A 16,530-nucleotide genomic window follows, 5' to 3' on the forward strand; every position below is an offset into this window, starting at 1 on the left:
GGAGGACTTAGCTTATATTTGCCAAAAAGCTCCTTAAGTCATGTTAAGCAAGGAATCCTAGCAGACGAGATGGCCCAGGGTAACGGCACAGAGGTCAGAGGAAGAAAGACGTATTTGAACACTGGTGACAAGGCCAGTTTGCCTGAAACTTAGATTCTTTTATAGAAAATCCAGCAATTGCACTACTGGGTATTTACCCCAAAGATACAAATGTAGGGATCCGAAGGGGTACGTGCACCCGGATATTTATAGCAGCAATGTCTACAATAGCCAAACTGTGGAAAGAGCCAAGATGTCCATCGACAGATGAATGGATAAAGAAGATGTGGTCTATATACACAATGGAATATTATGCAGCCATCAAAAGGAACGAGATCTTGCCATTTGCAACGACATGGATGGAACTGGAGGGTGTTATGCTGAGCGAAATAAGTCAGTCAGAGAAAGACATGTATCATATGACCTCACTGATATGAGGAATTCTTAATCTCAGGAAACAAACTGAGGGTTGCTGGAGTGGTGGGGGTGGGAGGGATGGGGTGGCTGGGTGATAGACATTGGGGAGGGTGTGTGCTATGGTGAGCACTGTGAATTGTGCAAGACTGTTGAATCACAGATCTGTACCTCTGAAACAAATAATGCAGTATATGTTAAGAAAAAAAAAAAAAGAAAAAGAAAACCAGAGGCAGTAACCACAAATTCGACATTTGTCTGTTTAGTGACCTTGAATTTATCACTGAAGTGTTTGGATATTTAATTGTCTATCTCTAAAATGGGTCAAGAAAACAAGCTGTCCCAAGTGGTAGGAGGTTAAGATGCAGAAATGTCTGCATTTTTTGTGTTTCTCTTCTGATTAATTCATTTGATTTTTTCTTATCAGTTTTTGCCCAGGGATGACTTCCTGGTAAAAATACGCACTTCTTTGGCCACCCGTCCTAAATCAGCTAAGATGTTCCTCATAATGAACATAGTTCTGATCTAGAAATAAGTTCCAAATATCCTCACTGTTTTTATTGTTACGTTATAAACCAGTATAGCATTCTTTTTTTTTTATTTTGAGAGCAACATTAAAAAGTATCCCTTCAAGGAGGTGGGTGGGGGGTTAAATAGGTGATGGGGATTAAGGAGGGACTTGTGATGAGCACAGGGTGATGTATGCAAGTGTTGAATCACTATATTGTACACCTGAAACTAATATTACACTGTATGTGAACTAACTATAATTTAAATAAAAACCTTTACAAATAAATTCACAATCTTATTCTCATTGACTCATTTGGTGGAAAGAATTTATTCTCATCCTAACTGATGAGATCTGGGTTCTCAGATCAGACAATCTATTGTCATGTTTTCCTACATTTTTGAGCACAGATTAGCTTTCCTTTTCTGGTTTCCCATGACTACATCTGTGATCTTAGAAATGGCATACCGATAGCAGAAATCAAAACAGGTAGAATGGCAGAGAAAGAAGGTAGGAAACACAGACAGGACAGTTGTCTTCCTCATCTTGCACTTATTCATTCAACAATCATCTTGCACTTATTCATTCAATAATTACGAAGCTCCTGATCGGTAGCTAACACTGTGTAAGAGCCAAAAAGAAAGCTCAAAGAGATATCATCTGTACCTTCAACAGACTTGAGAGTTGAGGAGAGGGTGCTTGGTAATACCAATTGCCAGTGTTTTTATGGAGGATGTTCATATGCTCCAGAAGTGCTGGGGAGGGAATGAGTAGCTGCCTAGGAGAGCTCAGAAGGCCTCACATAGGAGGTGATATTAAATGGGATCATGAACATGAGAAAGAAAAGAGATAAAGGCCATTCCAGGCAGGGGGCAGTTATTACTTCAGTGATTAAAATACTAAGGCATTAAAAGGTTAGGCCACAGAAAGGTATAAAGCTCTAAGAGGTCCAGAGGAAGGAAACATCACATTTCATAAAAGGGGTAAAAGAGACACTTCAAGGAGGAAGTGGTATTTAAAATGGGCCATGACATTCCAGAAGGCACAGCAGGGCTGGTGAAGACATTTCAGATAGAGGAAAGAGCATGACAGTGGCATGGAAGTAGGAAAGTTATGGGGCTTTAGGGACCACGGAGGAGTCAGGTGTGCTTAGAACAGCAGCTGGGCATAGTTAAGACTGAAAAGGTCAGGTGGAGTTGGATGGTGAAGAGGTTGATGTTGAGGCCTTAGTACCCACTTCCATTATTTGGTAGGAGTTACTGAAATTTTGACTGGGGGAATGAAAGTCCATTCAATTTAATGCCACCTCAGTATTTTCTGGGCCCTTGCTCTGAACCAGGTACTTTGATAGGATCTAGAGACAAACTGATTCAGGCATGTTTCGGGCCCTCTCGAATCTTCCGTTAAATTATATCCATGTCTGTGCCCATGCCTGTACCTGCACCTAGGTCCAGCTTACTCCTGTGTCTACAACCATACCTCCACCTGTCTGTCTACACCTGCGCAGGGATCCACAGCTCTGGGGAGATCAACCCGCCAGTGGTGTGTAGGAAGCTTGAAGCAAGATGGGGGATGAGTAAGCATCAGTCATTCAAGTTGGAAAGCCCCAAACTAGTCCACATGGGAGGGCCTGAACAGGAGTGTGACCGTGAGAATAGCAAGGAGAGCACTGTCTGTGGAGCCCAGGGAACCTGAGCTTGAATCCAGGCTCTACTGCAAACTCTGATTCAAAACTTCTTCCAGTACTTTCCTCACCCTTATTCTCATCTGTAAAACAAGGATAATAACTTTACCTTTGGGAGTGGATGAGAGGAAAAAAGGTGGTATACTAAGCACTTGGTACTGGCCGGCATCAGGGGTTGGCAGTGACGGGATCCATGACAAAGAAGCCACAGGGTTTTGGCTCGTCACTCCCTGCTCAGAAAGAGGTAGGTACGTCATCCCAGGAACAGAGGCAGGTTTGGTGGCTCCGGGCAGGGAATAATGATTGCGGCAATAATGAAGCCTGCCCTTTGACCTGTATGTTCTCCTTCCCAGGTAAGGCGCCCAGATAGTCCTGGCTTGGCTGGCAGAGCCAGGCTCACCTTGGGAGGCCTTTTCGTGGCTGCTCTTCCCATACCACCAATGAACCCACGGACTCGGAGCCTCTGAGAGGCTCTGGCAGCAAGCACGGCTGCAGCTGCAACTGGGCCAGGTTGCTCGGTCTCCAGCAAACATTTACCGTGGCTCAGGGCCTGCTGCTCGTGCCCTGACACACAGGAAGCCGAGAGTCGGCCAGGCAGCGGTGGCCCGGAGGAGGCTGCCAGCGTGGCAGGCAGGAGCTCCTGGGGCCCTGAGCAGGAGTCTGGCTGGCCTCTAGCTGTGGGGAGCCTCCTCTGCTGTCGGCCTTGAAGCTGTGGGTGCAGCTTCTCCTGGGAGCTCACCTGAAGGGACCGGACCGTCTCACGGGCCCTGGCTCTTCCCTGCTGACGTCAGGTGGCTTCCAGGGCTGACAGCGCCACAGTGAACAAGGAGGAAGCCAGAATATACTGAGGAACATGGCCGAACATTTCCAAAGGCAGATTCTGCTGGGGGTTCTTGTCTGTCCAGGGTTGAGACTTGCTTTTATGATCATGAGTGTTTGTGAGAGGTGTATGCTGGTAGAGGTGTGACAACCAGCTCTCGGAAGGAAGGGAGGAAGGGAAGGTGGGAAGGAGGGACAGAGGGAGAGAGAGAGAAAAAGAGAGAAAGAGAGAGAGAGAGAGAAAGAAAGAAAGAAAGAAAGAAAGAAAGAAAGAAAGAAAGAAAGAAAGAGAAAGAAAGAAAGAAAGAAAGAAAGAAAGAAAGAAAGAAAGAAAGAAAGAAAGAAAGAAGAAAGAAAGAAAGAAAGAGAAAGAAAGAAAGAAAGAAAGAAAGAAAGTTTGAAAGAAAGCCCTTATTTGTTGTTTTTGCCTATTTCCGTGATATGAAAACTCACACCACAAAAAATTTTGAGGTACCAAGATCTCATCAGAGGTGAGGCTGAAAAGATTTGTGCAGTAGGTCATTATATAGTATTTCCACCATTGATATATGAGAAACAAATAACCTCAAGAGCATAGATAATAGTAAAAAAAAAAAAAAGTAAAATAATAAGTGAGAATTTTGAGCACTTATCTTTGTTCTTTATTTTATTTTTAACTTTTAATAATGGCGCACTTTAACAACTGGCTCACAAAATTTCTGATTTTTTTTTTTTTTTTTTTTCCCCTCAGAGCTTCTGTTTTACCTTCTCTGGAGAATAAAGCTCTTTGTCTTTTGAGAAGGAAAATGGCCTGCTCAATCGGTATATGGTAGGGGATCTGGGGATCTGATTGTTTTAATCTATGGAGGTGAAATTCACATAACATAAAATTAAACATTTTAAAGTGAACAATTCAGTGGCATTTAATGCATTCACAGTGTCGTGCAACCACCTCCTGTCTCTAGTTCCAAAATGTTTCTGTCACTCCAAAACGAGACCCCTGTGTCTGTTTCTCAGGGCTGCCATCACAAAGTAGCCGTGGCAGGGTGGCTTTAAGAACAGAAATGCGCTTTCTCATGGTTCTGGAGGCTGCTAATCTGAGATCCAGGTGTCAGGAGGATTGGTTTCTTCTAAGGGCCATGAGGGGAGGATCTGTTCTAGGCCTCTCTCCTTAGCTTATGGATGGCTTTTTCCTTGTCTCTTCACATGGTCTTCCCTCTGTATGCATGTGTCCCAATCTCTTCTTTGAAGAACATCAGTCATATTGGAATCAGGACCCACCCTACCAACCTCATCGTAACTTAATTACCTCTTTAAAGACCCTATCTCCAAATACAGTTATGTTCTGAAGTCCCGAGGGTTAGGATCTCAGTATATGAATTGGGGCTGGGACCACTCTATACCCATTGATCAATTTCTCTCTATCTCCGCAGGCTCTGGCAACCGACAATCTGCATTCTGTCTCTATAAGAATTTACCTATTCTGGGCATTTCATCTAAATGAAATCATCCAATATGTGACCTTTGTGTCTGGCTTCTTTTACTTAGCATAACATTTTCATTTTTATGGGAGTGTGTTATGTGGCTTGCGGGAATATATTACTCCTATGTGTTGTGATTTAAGAGAGAGAGCGAGCCAGCAGTCAAAAAAGCTACCAAGAACAACTGCTTCAAAGTTAAGGGATTCTCTTACGGTCCACAAAACTGACCAGTACCAGATATTAACATTGGCAGATAATCTTGCCTCCTATTTACAAAACTAAGGTAAGAAGACTGGTCCAGAGACCACTGAAAGAGCTGAGGCGGGATAGTTTGAGGGTGTGAACCGGGAAAAGAGCAATGGGGATGAAGAGATGAGGAGGAGAAGCTTGCCTCAAAGTGATTAGAAAATGCAAATCACCCCCAAAAGCTTAAATATTATCTATTTGAAAAGTATATGAAGGTATAATGTAAAGAGAATTAAGTGTCACTTATGATACAGCTCAGTTATAAATACCATGAACATTTTGCCACATGTCTGTTTATCAAAGAACTACACATACAAGAAAAGCACACAGTGGTGGAATTTTAGAAAGTTGCACACCCCTGTGTCCACCACCCGCATCATGATCGTGTAACATTACCAGGACCCTAGAAGGCTCTCTCATGCCTCTTCTACCAGAGGTAATACTTAGGAGTCTTGGCCTATTTTTGAGCTTTATTGTAAAGAGAATCACATTATGCTTTTTCATTTTTGGTGTATTTTCCTCACATTCTGGGAGGCTGATTCATGTAGACACATAAAATATTTGCTCTGCCATTTGCTTACTACTACTCCATTGTATGAATACACCAAAAATAAAGACTTGATCTTATTACTGATGGGCATTTGGGATATTATAACCACGTTTGGTCCTAAATCTTGCACTCATACTGACGCACGCATATCCGGTGGGGTAAGTCCACCAAAGTTTTACTTCTTTTGTTGACTGTATATCTAAGGAGTGGAATTGCTGGTCATGGAGTACCTATGTTCAGGGTTAGAAGATCTGTGCCAGAGAATTCTCCTTAGTGCTTGTACCACTGGGCACAAGTGAGTAAGTGCATAGTAAGTGGGGGTTCCCATCCTCACATACACATTCTCACTAATACTTGGTAGTGTCAGTTAACGTCACCATATTGGTGGGTGTTGTTTGGTGGTATATAATTGGGCTTTTAGTTTCCATTTCCCTTATGATTTACTATGGTGAGCTTTTCATTTATTTGCCATTTGAATGTTTTCTTTTGGGAAGTTCCTGATCATCTTTTGCCTAGTTTTTCTTCTTCTTTTTCTTACTGTTTAGTAAAAGTTCTTCATATATTCTGGATATGAATCTTTTGTCATACGTATATGATATATGATTTATATCACATATATTGTGTGTATCTTTTCTATCTTATAAAGATGTACTGCAAATATCTTTTCCCATTCTGAAACTTGTCTTTTCATGAGCAGAAGTTATGAATCTTACTGTAGTCTACTGTATTAATCTTTTCTTTTATGGTTAATGCTATTTGTATCCAGTTTAAAAAAACTGTACCTATCCCATGAGAATATTCTACATTATTGTCTAAAAGTTTATTGCTTTAACTTTCAGATTGAGCTTATGATCTATCTAGAATTTTTATGTATGGTACAAGGTGAGTGTCAAGTTGTTATTATCCTTATGACTATCCAATTGACCAGCACTATTTATTGAAAAGACCATCCTTTTCTTGGGCTATGGCATTTTTGTCATAAATCAGGAGATTGTATATGTGTGACATTGTTTCTATACTTTTTATTCTATTCTATTCATCTAATTTTTTAGCTTTTTAAAGATGCCTTGATATTTAATAGAATGAATCCTTTAAAGTTGTTCTGCTTCATGACTATTTTTGCTATTCTAAGTTATCTGCATTTCTAAAGAAATTTTAGATCAATTTTGTCAATTTCCTCAAGACTTGTGGGGATTTTGCTAAAAACCAGTTTGTTTTTGTTTTTGTTTTTAAACTCATGAGCAGGTTTTGAATTTTAGCAAATGCTTTTTCTGCATTATACTGAGATAATGATAAGGTTATTCTTACATGGACTGGTGTTTGAAAGTTACTGGTGTTTGAACAGCAATTCTTGAAACAAATCCAATTTGATCATGATAAACTATTCTTTTTATATAAATTTGCTAATGTTTGGTTTAGTATTTTTGAATATATGTTCATAGGAGAAATTGGCCTGTGATTTTCCTTGCTTATATGTTCCTGTTAGATTTTGTGTCCAAATTATGCTGCACTCATAATGACTTGGAAGTATTTTTTTTTCGTCTCCAAATTTTTATTTAAATTCCAATTAGTTAACATATAGTGTAATATTGGTTTCAGGTGTAGAATTTAGTGATTCATTACTTCCATACAATACCCACAAGTGTTGTTCTCAATCCCTATCATCTATTTAACTCCCCACCCATCTCCCCTCTAGTAACCATCAATTTGTTCTATGTAGTTAAGAGTCTGTTTCTTGATTTTCCTTCCCCCCCATGTTCATTTGTTTTGTTTCTTTTTTTTAAGATTTCATTTATTTATTTGAGAGACAGAGAGAGGAGCAGAGGGAAAGGAACAAGCAGACTCCATGCTGAGCAAGGAGCTCAATGAGGGCTCCATCCCACGATCCTGAGATTATGACCTGAGCCAAAATCAAGAGTTGGACACTCAACTGACTGAGCCACCCAGGCACCCCTTGTTTTATTTAACTTCCATATATGAGTGAAATCATATGGTATTTGTCTTTCTCTGACTTTCTTTGCTTAGCATAATACACTCTAAGCCCATCTGTGTTGTTGCAAATGGCAGGATTTCATTCTTTTTGATGGCTGAGTAATATTCCATTATATAGATGTACCACCTCTTCTTTATCCATTTGTCAGTCAATGGACATTTGGGCTCCTTCCATAATTTGGCTATTGTTGATAATGCTGCTATAAACATTGGGGTGTACTAGTTATTTACCCAAAGGATACAAAAATACTAATTTAAAGGGACACATGACTTGGAAGTATTTCCTCTTTTTCTAGTCTCTGAATTTTTTTAAAAAATAAGATTGTTATTCCTTAAATATTTATAAAAACACTCAGATATAAATTCTGCACCTGGGAAGGCACTTGGGTCTGGAGACCACCCTATAGGAAGGACTTTATTTATATATTCAATTTCTCTAATACATTTATAGGTTATTTAGTTCCTTTTTAAAAAAATGTTATTTATTTATTTGAGAGAGAGAGAGAGCACAAGCAGGGGGAGCAGCAAGCAGAAGGAAAGGGAGAAGCAGGCTCTCTGCTGAGCAGGGAGTCCGATGTAGGACTTGATCCCAGGCCCTTGGGATCATGACCTGAGCCGAAAGCAGACGCTTAACCAACTGAGCCCCCGTTATTTAGTTCTTAAAATTTTTTCTTGAGTCAGTTTTGGTAAGTTGTGTTGCTCTAGATATTTGTCAATTTCATCTAATTTTCAAATTTATTGACCAACTCTTTCAAAGTAATCTCTTATTTTCTTTTTAAGGTTCATAGAGTCTATAATTAGGCCCCTTTTAAAAAAGATTTTATTTATTTGAGAGAGAGAGAGAGAGAGCAGGAGCAGAGTAAGGGGCAGAGGGAGAGGGAGAAGCAGGCTCCCTGCTGAGCATAGAGCCCAATGTGGGGCTTGATCCCAAGACCTTGAGATCACAGCCTGAGCCAAAGGCAGATGCTGAACTGACTGAACCACCCATGTGCTTCATGGGCCCTTTTTTACTTTCCAACTTTGGCAATATTTTATTTCCCTCCTTCTTACTTCATTAATCTTCTTAGAACTTTGTAAACATTACTAATTTTTTCAAATAATCAGCATTTCTTTTTGTTGGTTTTCAATTGCTCACTTATTTTCTATTTTATTAATTTGTATTCTTTAAAATAATTTACTTCATCTTTCTTTTGATTTTACTTTTCTTTCTCTAGCTTCTTGAGATGGTTACTTAAAATTTTCTATTACATGCATTTAAGGCAATAAGTTTCCTTCTGAGAACAGCTTAAGCTTCACCCCATAAGTTCTGCTATATAGTGTTTTTATTATCATGTACTTCAAAATATTTTCCAATTTTCATTGAGATTTCTGTTGATTTATGGGTTCTTTTTCTAGCTTCTTGAGTTATAATTAGTTTATTTATTTCCATTCTTTCAATGTACAATGATAAAAGCATGTACATGATAAAAGCATGAAAAGTAATAACTTATCTTCTATATGACTTTGGCTGGATCCTGTGAACTTTTATATTTAATGCTTTTATTTGGGTAAAGAATACTTCAAATAATGTTTAAAATTTTTTTCTCTTTAACAATTATTTACAAGACTATTTTTTACTTTTCCAGGTGATTGGGTTTTAATGATATTTCCTTGCTACTGATTTCCAGTTTTATTGTAACTCTTAAGATAGAATTGACCTGCAAAACCTCTACAGTTTATTAAGCTCTTCTTGGAGGATCATAATTAACATCTGTAAATGTTTCATAAACCTTGCATTTTCCGTTTGGAGACTTAGATTTCAAATGTGCCTGTAAGGGAAACTTTAATCCCAGAAATTAGATATTCTATATTCTATTAAAAATTCTATTAATTTATTCTTAAGTTTCTAACTATTATTGCTTTATATATTTTAATGCTTCATTATTCAAAGACTCATGGCTTCTATACTTTACCTTGGCTTATGGACTTTATCAACATAAAACATTTTTTCCATCTTTTTAATGACTTTGCCTTTAATTTCTTTCTTTCTTTTTTTAGAGAGAGAGAGAGACTGCATGTGGGAGGGAGGAAGAGGGAAAGAGAGAACCTTAAGCAGGCTCCATGCTCAGCACAGAGCCTGATGTGGGGCTTGATCTCACGTCCCTGAGATCATGACCTGAGCCAAAATCAAGAGTCAGACACTTAACCGACTGAGCCACCCAGGAGCCCTGCCTTTGATTTCCACTTTATTTTAACATCCTATCCCTAGGATTTTTTTTTTCATTTGTATTTGCCTGATATTGGACTATCCTTTAAATATTAACCTATCAAAAACACTTTCCTTTATGCATATCCAGTGGTTGTAGTTGGAATTGGTTTTCTTGTCCACATTGAAGTTTTTTTTTTTTAAAGTTCCTTCTTTTATTTTTTAAGATTTATTTATTTATTTTGAGAGAGTGAGAATGAGAGAGAGAGAGAGCATACATGAGGGGGGGAGGGTTAGAGGGAGAAGCAGGCTCCTCGCTGAGCAGGGAGCCCGATGAGGGACTCGATCCTGGGACTCCAGGATCATGACCTGAGCCGAAGGCAGTCGCTTAACCAACTGAGCCACCCAGGTGCCCCATATTGAAGAGTTTTGTCTCTTGATGAGAGAGACATCCTATTTAGTTATAATCACAGTTGCTGTTTTGTCTTACATCTATTATCTTGATTTATATTTTATATTTTCAACACTGTTATGCATATATGTATATATATATATTTTTTTCTAATAACTTAGAAGTTTTAGATCATATTCTTTATTCCACTAGTTCATGTACCCCTGGGAAGGATATACAGCAATGCACTCAGGATATGTCACGACACAGGATAAATACATGTTCTTGAAGTATCAATTGCATTAAATGGTAAGGAAATAAGTTTTGTTATTAAAATCAATACTGATATACAATGTGATAAAATACAAAATTCACATGACACTTCTGAAATTTCTGTCTGGGATTGGGCCATTCTCGGTTATGTTCACAGATCCCTGGGGTATACATTCACTTTCTCTGATGTTAGTTGTACTTATGTGGAAACACTTGAGAACATCTGTGTCCATTTTTTAAAATTACTTTTGATCCCTGAACCTATATTTTCTAATTTTCAAAGTAAAAAACAAAATAGTATTTCTTGAATTTCCACTCTATCAACTAAGGAAACTAGCACACTTAAATTTCTTTCCCCTTTTCCCCACCACATTTTTCAATTTGGTTGGTCTTGCCTAGAATTTTGGACTCAGATTATTTATTATTCCAATTTGACTATGAATTTTAATAATCATTCAAAGTTTTTATTTCCTATTTATTATACAAACACTTTGTGGTTATGGTAAAAGTTAGAAAATACAGATGAATACCCTCAACCTTCTATTACTTAAAAATTCAAAGAAGGGGTAATAATTTTATTATTAAAATTATTGTGTGAGATAGAAATCAAACTTAAATGTTTTTCCAATTCTTTAGTTTGCATAACATCAGTTAATTTGAGTCACCATCTATCATATATATTATTCTCATCTCTGCTTTCCTGTGCCTAAATACTATATTGCATTATATACATTAAAGTAAGTTAAATAGTAAAAAAATGAGATCATAGTAAATAACAGTACACTAAATAATACTACACTACACTAAGCTAAAGTCTATTTCTGGCTCTCCTATTTCATTTCCTTGATTTGTTCTCAATTACTGTTTCACACACACACACACTGTGTGTGTGCATATACACACATATACATACACACGCATACAATTAGATTCTCATTATTCATGGCTGTTATGTTCTATAAAGTCACTGCAAACACTGAAATAGCAATATTAAATCACTGTTCCTAAAAGAAATATAGGATTATGTTCCTGTAAGACTCTGGTCACAATGCTTTTATCAATTGATCAGTAGAAAACCTCGTTTTTATGTGTATTTCTGTATAAATACACATACACATTTCTAATATGTATACATGTATATGATTCATTAACCTTAGATTCATGTTGTGCCTAGGAACATCAGACAGCACATCAGCACTACACTTAGGGCCATTTTGAACAGTGAAACCAACAACAAAACACACAAAAAAATGTGAAAAGTGGCACTAAATATACAGCAAAAAAACATACTTGTTTACAGCATGAGAAATCCAACAAAAAGCAGAGCAGTGCCTCATTTGAACTGAGTTGGGAACATACAAATCAGGCAATTCAAAGATTTTGCAACTCATCTGTGAATGACTGTGAGCAGTGATTTAAGTTACAAATAAATTTTAGTGAGTACAAGAATTTGCAAATACAGGATCTGCAAATAATGAGGGTTGATTCTGTATGTGAGGATATATAATATTATATCTATATAAAATATTAATAGGCTGGTTTCCTCTCATTGCATTAAAGTAGTTCTTGGCTATGTTTTTAAAGATTTTATTTTTATTTATTTGAGAGAGAGAGAGAGAGAGCATGCACGTGAGTGGGGGGGGGAGGGGCAGCAGGAGAGCGTAGAGAGAATTTTAAGCAGACTCTGCGGGGTTTGATCTCACCACCCTCAGATCATGACCTGAGCTGAAATAAGAGTCAGATGCTTAACTGACTGAGCCACCCAGGTGCCCCATTTCTTGGTTATTTTTGAGGTTTTAGTTTCAGAAATATTGTCTTTCTCTGACTACTCTCAGTTTTTTACTCTGCAGTGTTTTATGTTTGTCTTCTTTTGCTTTAGGTACACGTTCAGACTAATCAGCTCACTTTAGTTGATGTCCCTCTCTTCCCTAGAGTGTAAATTTACTTTTCTTGGCTATTAGGAGTCTTTGGCATAAAAGACACAAGCCTTATGGAGATCAGGATGATGACTTGCCTTTCTTTCCATTTCTGCCTTTGTGTGGTACGTATAATCCTTCCTCATATCTATCACTGTTGGGCAAGTTTTGGGCACAATTCCTACTCTACTTCTCTGTTATTAGCAGTTTATCACCTATTGCAATAGTTTCCAAACTACAGTCTTCAGACCAATGCACATTTCAGATGATGTGTTCACTGGTCTACTGCAAACGGAGAAAAATGCAGGCAATGTACTGAGAATACTGAAGGGAAAATTCTTTGAGATTTATTTTTCTATATTTTTGCTAAATAAACTCCTTTGCTCTTCTTTTTTTTTAAATTTTTTAAAACCTGATTTATTTATTTGAGAGAGAGAGCATGAGTGGGAACGGCAGATAGAGAGGGGGAGGGAGAATCTCAAGCAGAATCCCCAATGAGCACAGAGCCTGACATCTATTTTATTTTTCATTTTTTAGGAGGAGCAGAGGGAGAGAGAAAATCCCAAGCAGGCTCCACGCCCAGCACAGAACCCAATGTGGGGTTTGATCTCACAACCCTGAGATCCTGACCTGAGCCCAAATCGAGAGTTGGACACTCAACCGACTGTGCCACCCAGGCATCCCCTTTGCCCTTATCTTTTATGCTTTTACTTGTAAAATAAATGGCCACCCAATGTTGATTTCCAAAATTTTATCTGAAATTTTATTGATGTATGAAATCCAGAAGTCCAGACACAATACACTCTGTTCTAGCAGTGCTTTTACTTTCCCAACCACCTTTCTCCTCGCAAAGATAGATAAATAGATGTCATTATCATTATTAAAATTATATTGCAGGTCCTACCTAAGCACATGACACATTTGAATGTGTCCTCCCAATAATCCTCCCAATAATTCTGCTAAGTAGATAGGAACTATTATTATCCCCATTTTATAGATTGAAAAACTAAGGCACCACAGGACCCTTAAGATAACCCAATTGGTTAGTGGGAGATTCAGGGCAGTCTGGTTGCTGTGTTCACTCTTCCAAGCACCACACCGACCTCCCTGTCTACCTGCCTCACACCTGTATTCCCTACTGTGCTGTGGGGTTCTTCTTCCTGCTCCCACCTGACTTTAGTGCTTTACTTATAGGTATTGCATTTCCAGCACACAGTGCTCCTACCTACCTCTCCATTCCTGCCCTGTTCTTGACCATGAATGGACAGACATGGCCAATATGGTTGGATGAATCAACACAGAGGAAGGAATACAACGTGTGATTCTTAATACACACAGAGCAGAGAGAGACCCTGGCTATTTCCTGTTTTCCTGTTTGCTTGTGATCCTGAGTGACTTATTCTAAATAACACTTTGGAAAAGACACAAAGTATCTTCCTACTTATTTTTAGGTCTCTCTCTCTCTCTCTCTCTCTCTTTTTTTTTTTTACAAGAACAAGAAGCAATTATGGTCTGTGCAATGCAGCTGGATACATTTTCTTCAGTCCATCTCTTTGTGTCTTATAGGTTCAATATCTTTCATATTTTAATACAACATTTCTCAGTTTCAGCTTTTAAGGCTGTTTAGAGAATTTGGTTTTTTTTTTTAACTGTCTTTATGAGTATGTTGGAAAAGGCTGTTAGTCAACATTTTAAATTCCAAAAAGGTTGTCCCTAATTTTTTTCTGTATGTTTTCGTGAAGTTTTTCCAAAAATACATTTTTCTGATTTCTTAGTGATAGGTTTTCCTCCTTTTTTTAAAAAAAATTTTTTTGGCAGCATCTCTTCACTGCTTCCATCTTGGTTCTATCAGTGTTGGGTCAAGTAGAAAGAGGACACATTGTACACAAGACTGACATTTTCTTATAAACAGGAGGAGTGGATCCTTGTTGATTTCCCCTCATCTGTTTTTTGCTTTTGAAGCTCCATCTCAAATCCTAGACTAGAGAGCTAGTTACCTTCTAGTTCTGTATGGTGGCTCCCTGAGCAGGGAAGGTGGGGACATTAGCTTGGGTCATTCCTGAGGGAACTTCGTCTGTGTGTGAGGCTCCTGCCATACCCAGAACTCAGCGTTTGCTCCTGCTTTCCCTCTCTGGGCCACTCTAGGGGCACATGTGCCCGTCTTGTCTCCTGCCTTGCACTGTTGCATGTGTACCACGGAGAAGACTCACTGTCTGACCTCTCCTTGGTAGCACCTCTGCAGACCCACTTGGGAAGGTCATCCATCTGCCACTGTGGACAGGGTTCCCAGTGCAGCATGTCCTCTCTGTGCCATTGCTTTCCTATGTCCCCGGTCCTCCTGTGTCTCATCCAGACAGCTTCTACCAGGGTTTCCCACTGTGCTCGACAACTCCCCTTGCTCTTGTCCAACTCTACTCTTCCCATGAGAAAGTCCGCAAGGTTTGAGGAATGTGGTCAACAACTTTCCCTATTTTGCCATGCCAGTGCAGAATTACTGGTAATTTTATTTACCTTTGGTTATGCCAATATGGATAGGAGAAACCTGTACTCAAGTCACCATCTTCCACTGAAGTCTTTAACTTACAATTATTGTTTTTTAGGCGTTGTGCCAGTCTGTTTCACTTAGTGGTCTCATTTAACCCACCAAATATCCCTTTAAGATATTTTATCAGCATCCCCATTTTACAGGCAAGTAAATGGAGGTTCAGAAGAGTGTATTAATTTAAGTTGGTACAATTAGTTAGAAATGAATCCAGGAAGTAGAATCTGGTTTCTATAATAGAGTGTGCTGCCTTCCTCCCACCTTTCCTTGTCATAAGCTAATTATACCTCTTAGAAAAGGCATACAGGAGCACAAGTCCAGCTTTTGATGGCCCATGGTTTTGTCACTTTCTTGCTGTGTGACCTTGGGCCCACTTATTCAGTTTCTGCTTCAGTAAAATGGGAATAATAATGTATTTATTTTTAGAGTTGGATGAGAGAGTACATCTCAGGGCTTTCAAAGTCCGATGCCTCTCGGAACATGGCAGGTGGCATAAATGTGTGGGCTGGCCTCACATAAGACCGCAGGGATTGACAGGGACCGTGAGACCTGAAGAGGGCTTCTGAAGACATCAGATTCTATTTGTTAAAAGTCACTGGGCTGACTGTATGCCCACCAGAAGGGCTAAAATGGAAAGGAAAAAAAAAGAAAGAAAAATGCTATGTGTTGTCAAAGATGTGCCACTGAAACTCTCATAGATGGCAGGTGGGAATGTAAATCGTATAACCGGTCTGGAAATCCAATATACACATACTCTGACCCAGCATTTCGGCCCCAAAAGAGTGCAGATATCCACCAAAAGATATGCATGTTCCAGAATGTGTGTAACAGCACTATTCACGATAGGAATCTACTTGCCAACTTTACCGTGGACCAATACCTGGTGGAATATTAACGTAATGGAATAACACAGCACAATAAGGAAGAAGAATCTGTCACCACATGCGACAACATGGACACATCTCATGGACATAAGGCCAAGCAACAGAAGTGAGGTACAGAAGAAAGTAGGTGGGATTCCAAAAAGTTGGAAAAACAAATCCAAGCTGTAGGAGTGAGAAGAGCAGTTAGTGCCCAGAGAGAGTTTGAGAGAAACTTCTGGAGTGCTTCTACTTCCTGCTTGCTGATCTTTTGGCTGGTGTTCACTCTGAAAACCACTGGACTCCATGCTAATGATGGTGTACTTCTTTGTAGGTATGTTACGCTTGGGTATACAAATTTGAAAAATAATAATACTTGCAAACTTTTCCCCCAGATAAGAGCACTAAACTGAACACACACACACACACACACACACACACACACACACACACACATGTCAGATGGCAGGTGTGTGTCACACTCTTTCTCCCTCAGGCTCCCACTACCCTCTCTGTGCCTTGGAATTCTACTCCATCAACACTGGCTACAGAACAGGACAGGTCCCCCCTTTTTCTGTTTGGTGGGTTTTCCAAGGAAGCAATGAGGAGGCACAGACATGGTGGAGGTGCAGGAGGAAGGCCTAAATAGGA

The sequence above is a fragment of the Callorhinus ursinus genome, unplaced genomic scaffold (assembly GCF_003265705.2).
Source record: "Callorhinus ursinus isolate GAN/ISIS: 27379988/994484 unplaced genomic scaffold, GSC_fseal_2.0 scaffold24, whole genome shotgun sequence".
In the NCBI taxonomy this organism is placed as follows: domain Eukaryota; kingdom Metazoa; phylum Chordata; class Mammalia; order Carnivora; family Otariidae; genus Callorhinus; species Callorhinus ursinus.